This window comes from Petaurus breviceps, unplaced genomic scaffold (assembly GCF_028583685.1).
Source record: "Petaurus breviceps papuanus isolate PSGF00001 unplaced genomic scaffold, PetGlider_PUasm1.0 90792, whole genome shotgun sequence".
In the NCBI taxonomy this organism is placed as follows: Eukaryota; Metazoa; Chordata; class Mammalia; order Diprotodontia; family Petauridae; genus Petaurus; species Petaurus breviceps.
This window is the reverse complement of record NW_027187347.1, coordinates 18,800,382-18,809,483: the sequence shown is the minus strand read 5'-3', so window position 1 is coordinate 18,809,483 and position 9,102 is coordinate 18,800,382. Positions and strand designations below refer to the sequence as shown.

At 38.0% G+C, this 9,102-nt stretch overlaps 1 protein-coding gene across 1 annotated transcript in view; it reads left to right on the top strand.

Annotated features, from left to right (window-relative positions):
* FSTL1 (follistatin like 1) overlaps positions 1–1,643 on the top strand; it is a 104,556-nt gene extending 102,913 nt beyond the window's left edge. The window contains 1 exon segment of the mRNA XM_069069994.1: positions 1–1,643. This exon segment is cut by the window's left edge and continues 2,163 nt beyond it. The gene's annotated coding sequence lies outside the window, so the exon portion shown is untranslated.
* The last annotated feature ends 7,459 nt before the right edge of the window (positions 1,644–9,102 follow it).

Sequence of the window (9,102 nt, the reverse complement as noted above, 5' to 3'; positions counted from 1 at the left end):
CCAATACACAGGGACATAGGTGTTCCATCTAGAACAATCCTTTTTTTTAAAAAAGCAATTGGGGTTAAGTAACTTGCTCAAGGTTACATGGCCAGTTATTTTGTGTGGGTGTTAAGTATCTGAGGCCGGAACAGATCCCAGGTCTCCCAACTCTGGGGCCAGTGCTCTTACTCACTGTGCCACCTGGCCACCCCTAGAATAATTCTTGCACAGTACATGTTTGTTGATTGGCAATAGAACAAACATGAAATCCTGTGTGTAGAAGGCAGACAAGGATCCATCTTCAGAATTAAATGACTTGGGTTGTAATGCATGAACAACAATGAGAGGCTGTTGTGTTTAAATTGGAATTCTCCCCAAATATATTTCCTTTCTCCTCTTCACTGAAAAAGTATGCAATTTCAAACACTCCCAACTTAGAGGGATCCATTTTGCATAGAATTTTTGTCTTTCACCTATCTTTAGCCTAAGACATTGCTAACTCTCTTGTCCGTTCCTGAAGTCTAAACATCTCCTTGTTCAAGTGCCTTACAGGACCTCACAGCCAGCCTTAATCAAACTACAAGTTTTTACTTGCAGAAAACGGGCTCCTTTTCCCATCCCAAAATCCTTGATGAGAGTGGGAGGGTCAGAGTTTGGCAGTGAGGTTAGAAGCAAATCACCAAATGCAATTTCCCATCAGTAAATTCCACCATCCACATTTAATTGGTGGTACAATTCAAAATTAACATCACCATATGAGATCATAGATTTAGAGCTGGAAGAGATTTCAGATTTTAGAATTCAACTCCCTCATTTTACAGATGAGGAAATTGACACCCCAAAAAAGTGAAGTTACTTGGCCAGGGTCACACAGCTGCCAAATGTCTTGAGGTAAGACTTAAATCCAGGTCTAAATGCCTCAAATTCCACTACTCTATCCCTGATGCCACCTCTCAGAGCACAGGAGCAAATTGGGTCTACTCTAAAAGATGAAATGTAAAATCAGTCTGGCCTGGTCTGTACACTGAGGGCAGCTTTAACCAGTTCTATCAAAGTACTGCTTATGAGCAGCCCAAAAGCTCATGGGAAGGACTTTGTGGCTCAAGCTTAGGGATCCTTCAGAGAACTCTGCATAGAATAAATGAAACAAGATTTCATAAAGGTACAGTTCTGTCCCTTTGGGAAAGAGGCAATATAGCAAGCTTCAATGAGTCTCTCCTTTCCCCACCCCCACTATGGTCTTACAAGCCTATGTATATGTGTTTAAATGTATATGTTAAAACAAATGTCCATGGAAATGTTAATACTATCCCCTGCCTGACCATTTTCCAAGAGCAAATAGGTCTTCCTTCTACTCACTAATTAGCCTCACTTCCACCATCCACCAAGTTCCAAGAAACTGTCTCCGAGAGAGGACTGCAGGGACATTTTCTCCTATATGCTTACTTTTTACATACAAAAAAAAAACTTAAAAAAAAAACAAAACAATGTAAGCCTAGTGTTTCTCGTGCATGTGAGAATGTGTCCGTGAAAGGTCTCTGTAGTCAATAGTAGGCTTTCATATTGCATTTATTTTAACCTTTTTTGTAATTCCTGATAGGTTCATTTTTTCCCCTTTCCTTTGGAGATATAAATGCCAAATAAAGAAATTAAAACAATGATTTCATTGAGTTTTTTTTTTCTTTTCTTAATTATGACCAAATAAAATTCTGCCCTGGAACAACTAATCTCACCTCACTAAAATGACACTATGAGAAAGTAGAATGGGGGCCTGCAGTACCTTAAGAAGGGCCTCCAGTGACCCATGAAAGATTCAGAACCCTGCAGAGAAAACAAGATTTCCATAGGAAATGGGAATGACTGTCTCCTTTCTGTGCCAAGGTACAGAGTTTACTAGGGCACAGTAGGAAAGTAGAGCAATATTGCTCAATATTTTCTGGATTGCTACAAAAGGAATGCTATTACTAAGTCCATGTAATAAGATCAAGCACAGTGAGACTCCTTAGCAGGGCAGTCATTAAGAAATGGATTTTTTTTTTTTTTACCTCAGCCTCACTCAAGACAGAGGAGCTTCCTTGATGAAGTGTGTCCCCATTCCATTGAAATCACAGATTTTTCAATTCTGGGATTGAGAACTAAGGATCAGGACTGGGAATATACAGTGTAGCCATTTCTTTCTGCCTCAGCCCCCTACTTCTGCTACATATATACAAAATAAGGCTGTAATCCCCAGACAGCCTGAAAAAAATCGAAGATATCCATCCTCCATCCTTCCGATTAGTTGAAAAGTTTAACCAATCTGGAAAGATTGTATTCCATTAACCCTTGGAGGTTAATATACAAAGTAGCAGAATTTTGTAAAGAAAAATGTTAAAAGCTAAGAATCCAAGACCAGTCCTTCAAAATGAAAGAACATTCCTTCCTACCGCTGAAGCAGAGATTGGCAATTCAACTGTAAGTTGTAGTCTTAGAGAATTACTTCTCTACAATTAGTAGAGAGTTAAATGATTTAGGATGCAGTCATGGTACAGTGGAAAGACTACTCGATTTAGTGTCAATCTCCTTTGCTGGACCAACTACTATGTATTCTGTCCTTTACTTTGGGGCCTGAGTTTCTGTCCTGAGTCATGAACTTTCTTCTCTCTGCTCTCTGTCTCTTGGTGACCTCAAAAGCTCCTATGCTTTAATTATTACTCCTATGAAAATAAATACCAGATCTATATATCTACTATTCATCTCTCTCCTAAGCTCTAGTCACAAGTGCAAGAGTTTGCTGAGGCTTGCTGGGCCCTGAGCCAATTATCAAATTTTGAGTTTAAATTTTTTAAATTTTAAATTTTAAAATTAAAAATTAGAAATTGGCAAACGCTACAAATCTAGGGTTGATTTCTTGTTGTTTTTTACTGTCTAGACTTAAGAAGTAACAAAGAGGGGGCGATTAGGTGGCACAGTGAATAGAGTAGTGGCCCTGGAGTCAGAAGGACCTGAGTTCAAATCCAGCCTCAGACACAACTAACTTAACTAAGTTAACTAGTTACTAGCCATGTGACCTTGGGCAAATCACTTAACTCCAATTGCCCTGCCTTCCCCCTCCAAAAAGAAAAAAAAAGAGAACAAAAGAAAGTAATGAAGAAAATGTTAATAATGCAGATTACACTTAAAAGTGCATCATCAGGGCAGCTAGGTGGCACAGTGAGTAAAGTACCAGACCCAGAGTCAGGAAAACCCAAGTTCGGTTCCAGCCTCAGACACTTAACACACACACACACACACACACACAACACTAGCCGTGTAACCTTGGGCAAGTTACATAACCCCAACTGCCCTCCAAAAGGCAAAAAAAAAAAAAAATGCATCATCCATGTTCTTTTTGAGAGTCAGATGTCAAACATTTACAAGCACACCTCTATATATCACCCTTATAAATTCCTAACTGGATGCCTCCTAAGGATCTAAAACTCAACATGACCAAATAAGAACTTATTTCCTCCTCCAACTCAACCTCTTCCATTCCCCCATTTCAACTGAAAACGTTACCATCCATCAATCACTCTGGTTTGTAACCTTGTAATCCTCAACTCCTCATCCTCCCTCATAGGTTAAAACTGTACTCTGGAAGACACCTAGTCCATCAACCTCATTTTACAGCTGAGAAAAACCAAAGCTCACAGCAATTATTTAAGTGACTTACCTAAGTTTATGTCAGAGGTAGGATTTGAATTCAGGTCTTCTCTCTTCAAGGTTAAGACTCTGTCTATTACCCCACATCTCAAATTAATGTACGTATTATGCTACTTTTACCTCCATATATCTCACATCTCCTTCTCTCTACTTATGCCTCACCATCCTACTTCAAGCCCTCATCACTTCTCCCTGGGACTCTTGCCTCTTCATTGGATTTCTGGCCTCAAGTCTCCCTGTCCAACCCCTCCTCCACACAACTGTCATAGTGATTTTCCTAAAGCACAAGTTTGACCATGTCAGTCTCCTGTTTAGTAAACTGGTTCCCTATTACTTCAAGGATCAAATACAAATACCTAGCTTAGCTTCTCTCCCACCCCAATTTATTATTTACTTATTTTAAAACATTTTTAAAATTTTGAATTCCAAATTCTCTCCCTCCCTTCCAACCCTTCCCACAGTCCCTGAGAAACCAAGCAATATGATATCAATTATACATGTTAAATCATGTAAAACATATGTCCATACTAGCTATTTCACCAAAAAAGCCAGAAAAATAAAGTAAAAAAATACTTCAATTTGCACTTGGAGTTCATCAGCTTTCTCTTTGAAGATGGATAGCATTTTTTTCATCATGAGTCCTTTGGAAATGTCTTAAATCATTGTATTGATCAGAGTAGCCAAATCTTTCACAGTTGACCATCACTACAACATTGCTGTTACTGTGCACAATGATTTCCCAGTTCTTCTCACTTCACTGTGCATCAGTATATTTTGATCTTTCCATGTTTCTCTAAAGTTACCTTGTCATTTCTTATAGCATAATTGTACTCCATCACAATCATATGCCACAACTTGCTCATCCATTCCCAATTGATGGGCATCCCCTTGATTTCCTATTCTTTGCCATCACAAAAAGAGCTGCTATAAATAAATATTTTGTGTATATACAGATCGTTTTCCTTTGATTTCTTTAGGATATAGACCTAAGTAGTGGTATTGCTGGGTCAAAGGATATGCAGTTTTATAGCCCTTTGGGCACGGTTTCAAATTGTTCTCCAGAATAATTGGACCAGTTTATTATTCCACCTGCAATTCATTAATGTACCTATTTTACCCTCATTTCCTCCAGTATTTTTTCATTTCTGTTAAGTGGGAAGTGGTACCTTAGAAATGTTTTAGTTTGAATTTATCTAATCAATAGTGATTTAGAGAATTTCTTCATATGACTTGATATCTTTGACTTCTTCTAAAAATTCATTTTAGCAATTGGGAAATGGCTCTTATTTTTATAAATTTGACTCAATTACCTATATATTTGAGAAATGAGGCCTTTATCAGAGGAACATGATGTAAAGAATTTTTGATATTACTTCATTGCCTATGGTATATTTTTAGTAAAATATAGTTTCCCTGATTATCTCTTTCAATTAGGTCTATTTTGTTTTTGCTTTGAGATCACAATTGCTAACCCTGCCTTTTTTATTTCAGCTGAAGCATATCAGATTCTGTTCCATTCCTTTATTTTGACTCTCTGTGTGTTCTTCTGTTTCAAGTGTATCTCTTACAAACAACATGTTGTTGGTTTATAACTCATTTTACAATTTGTTTTTGTTTCATAGGTAAATTAATCCCATTCCCATTCACAGTTATGATTGTTAACTATGTATTTTCCTCAATCCAATTTTCATTCATGCATACATATGTGTGTATGTGTATGCATGCATGCATGTATGTATATGTTCTTTCTCTACTCAAAAGTCTATTTTATTTCTAACCATTGCCTCCCTTAATCCACCATCCTTTCTATTAGCCTCCCCTCTTTCTCTTATCTCTTTTTCTTCCTACTCCCCTATAAAGTAAGCCAGATATCTATACCCAACTGAGTGTTTATGCATCCCTCTTTCTCACCCCATCTCTTTTTTAATCATTCCAATATAATCAGCTTACACCCAATGTTCTCTGTCCATATAAACCCCTTTTAACTGCTGTAATAATGACAAAGTTCTTAGGAATTACATATATTATCTTCCCACATAGGAATGTAAACAGTTTAACTTTATTGAGTCCCTTATGTTCTCTTGAGCCTTGTGTTTGAATGTTAAATTTTCTATTCAGTTCTGGTATTTTCATCAGGAATGCTTGAAAGTCCTTCAATTCATGAAATATTTATTTTTTCCCTGATAAATTTTATCCAGTTTGGTTGAGTAGGCTATTCTTTGTTATAATCCTAGCTCTTTTGCCTTCAAGAATATCATACTCCAAGCCCTCTGCTCTTTTATCATAGAAGTTACTAAATCTTGTGTGAGCCTGACTATGGCTCTACAATATTTGAATTGTTTCTTTCTGATTGCTTGAAGTATTTTTCCCTTTGTCCTGGGAGCTCTGGAATTTGACTATAATATTTCTTGGAGTTTTCATTTTGGGATCTCTTTCAAGAGGTGGTCTTTCAATATTCTTTCAATTTTTATTTACCCCCGAATCTAAAATAATGGTACAGTTTTCCTTTATAATTTCTTGAAATGATGTCTAGGCTCTTTTTGGGATCATGCACTTTAGGCAGTCCAATAATTCTTAAGTTATCTCTCCTCAATATATTTTCCAGGTCAGTTGTTTTTCTAAGGGGCTAGTTCACATTTTCTTCTATTTTATCATTCTTTTGACTTTGCTTATTGTTTCTTGATGTCTTGTGGAGTCATTAGCTTCCACTTGTCCCATTCTAATTTTTAAGGAATTGTTTTCTTCAATGAGCTTTTGTACCTCCTCTTCTATTTGACCAATTCTGTTTTGTAAGGAGTTTTTTTCATCATTTAATGTTTGTGCCTCTTTTACCATTAGGCCAATTCTGTTTTTTAAGGTGTTTTTTTTTTGTTTATTATGTTTTTGTGCCTCTTTTGCCAGGCTGTAGCTTTCTTTTCATAATTTTCTTGCATTACCCTCATTTTTCACCACTTTTTCCTCTACCATTATCTCTTTCTTTAAGTCTTCTAGGAATTCTTGTTGGGTTTATGTCCAATTAGCATTTTTCTTTTAGGAGTTGCTTGTAACTGTTTTCACATTATTATTTTCTTCTGAGTTTGTGTCTTGGTCTTATGTACCACTGTAGTTGCTTTTTATGATCAAGTTCTTTTTCTGTTGGGCAGCTAAGTGGTGCAGTGGATAGAGTGCCAGGCTTCAAGACAGTAAGACTCATCTTTCTGAGTTCAAATCAAAGAGTTAGACATAACTGAAAAACTACTCAACTCCCTTCCTTTTTTGTTGTTTGCTCATTTTTGCTAGTCTATTTTTTAACTTTGAATTTAATCTTAACATTGGGCCAAGTTCACTTGGGTGAACCTGGGATGGGAAGGCATTATCCCAGACTTCAGGCATTTTTGTGTGGCTGTTTTCCAAAGCTTAGCTTTTAAAGCCTTTCACAACCTAATGCCAACCTGTATTGTTATTTCTATTTATTCCTCCCCTTCATTTACTGAGTTCTAGTCAAGCCCTCTTTCTTGCTGTTTCTCACATGTGACTCTCCATCTCTATCTCTGTATCTTTGCACAGTCTGTGTGCAAAGTGCTAGACTTATTTCTTTTTTGCCTAGTGAAGTTTGAGTGCCCTCAAAATACCCATGCCCTGGGGCAAAGTTCCACCCATCATGTCCTAGTTAGGGGATTCTGTGCAAGTTATCCATGGCTCTTTCACTTTGCAGACCATCCTGATGTCCATGGAGTTGGTGGAATTTCCACTGACTTGCAGACATTCCAGGAATCATTTTTAAATACCATGATATTCATTAACAGAAGTTAATTAAAGTCCAGGGACCTCTTTACATCTCTAAGGAACTAGGTTTGAGCCAAGGATTGATTATAATATAACTTGTCATTTTAGGGTATAATCAAGCAAGCAAGCACTTATTAAGCACCTGATGCATGCCAGGTCCTGTGCAAGGCACTGAGGATACAAAGACAAAAGTAACAATAGTCTCTGTCCTTAAGAAGTTTATAATGCTAACAGCAAGAGGAGGGAGGTGAGGGGGTGTCAAGCAAAAAGTATATACACAAAATAGATTTTTAAAAATACATGAAAGCCAGCCTGGTATAGAGAATTGAGCACTAAGCTTAGAGTGAGGAAGATACAGGTTCAAATCCCACTTCAGACACTTATTACCTGTGTTATCGATCATCAGTAGTCATGAAGCACCTCCTATGTTCCAGGCAGTGTCCTGGGGACTAGGAATACAACAGCAAAGCACTTAACCTCTCTGGGTTTCAGTTACCCCATCTGTAGACAGACAGGGGTTGGACTTAATGACCTCTAAGATTCCTTCCAGCTCCAGATTTTTGAATCCATGAGATACAAGGTGATTTGGGTAGGAAGATATTGACATTTGGGGGACCAGAAAAGGCTTCATGTTAAATGTGGGACTTGAGCTGAGCCTTAAAAGGAATGAGGGATTCTTAGAGAGGGAGGTGAGGAGGGAGTACATTTCTGGCACAGAGGATGGCCAGAACAAAGACAAGGAAGGCTGCTCATGTTTGGAGTGTCCTTCTTTTTCCCTTAATTTGCTTCATCTTGACCTCACGTTCTTTTTTTTTTCTTCATCAGAGGTGGAAGGATTATTTGAAGAAGTGGGGAAAAAAAGTGAATGCCCAGTGTTCCCCAAACCTGCCTTCTTTCCAGCCTTTCATCAGGTTCATTTTGGTTTCTATTTATTTTCTTTCCAGAGAAGAAGAGAATGCTTCATTACGGAAAAGCCATTTGCGTTAGTGTTCTGGGAACAGAAACCTATAATGGCAACCCTTTCCAAAGAAAACAATTGCTTTTGAGTGTGATCTTTTTGAGATTGGGCTGGCTCCAGGATCCGGCCCATGATTCTGGTTTCTCTGAGGGAAGTTATGTGGCCCCTGTTTGGTTTTCAACACCAAGGTCCTCTGAATAAACTGCTAGATCAACTCTGTCTCCCCAGGGAGGTGGGGGATGCCTGTAGGGGTCACTTCTGGCCATCTGAACTGCTGAGCAGCACTTCAGGAATGAATTAACTTCCTGAAGGCCAATTGGCCTAGATTAGTCTAAATCTCTTTCCCAGCCTTCTCCCCCTCCCCCATCCCAGAGGTTTGGACTGCGTAAGACTGACCTCAGGAATGTGGCAAGTCAAACATCTTTTTAGTGACATGAATCCTTGTTTCCCAGTCAGAGAATGTTTGAGCTGGAAAGAATCTTAGAAATCATTTACTCCAACCCCATGAGACCTGCTTCCTGGTTTTTCTTTTTGTACTTTGTAGAGGTATTAGAATGAGATGTACATATTTAACTAGTAGAAATGTCATCACTTGAGTTCACTGGATATCAGAAGTTGCTGTATTAAATCAGGTTGGGTATGGAAAGATTAGGTAGATAGATAGGTAGGTAGATAGATAGATAGATAGATAGATAGATAGATAGATAGATAGATAG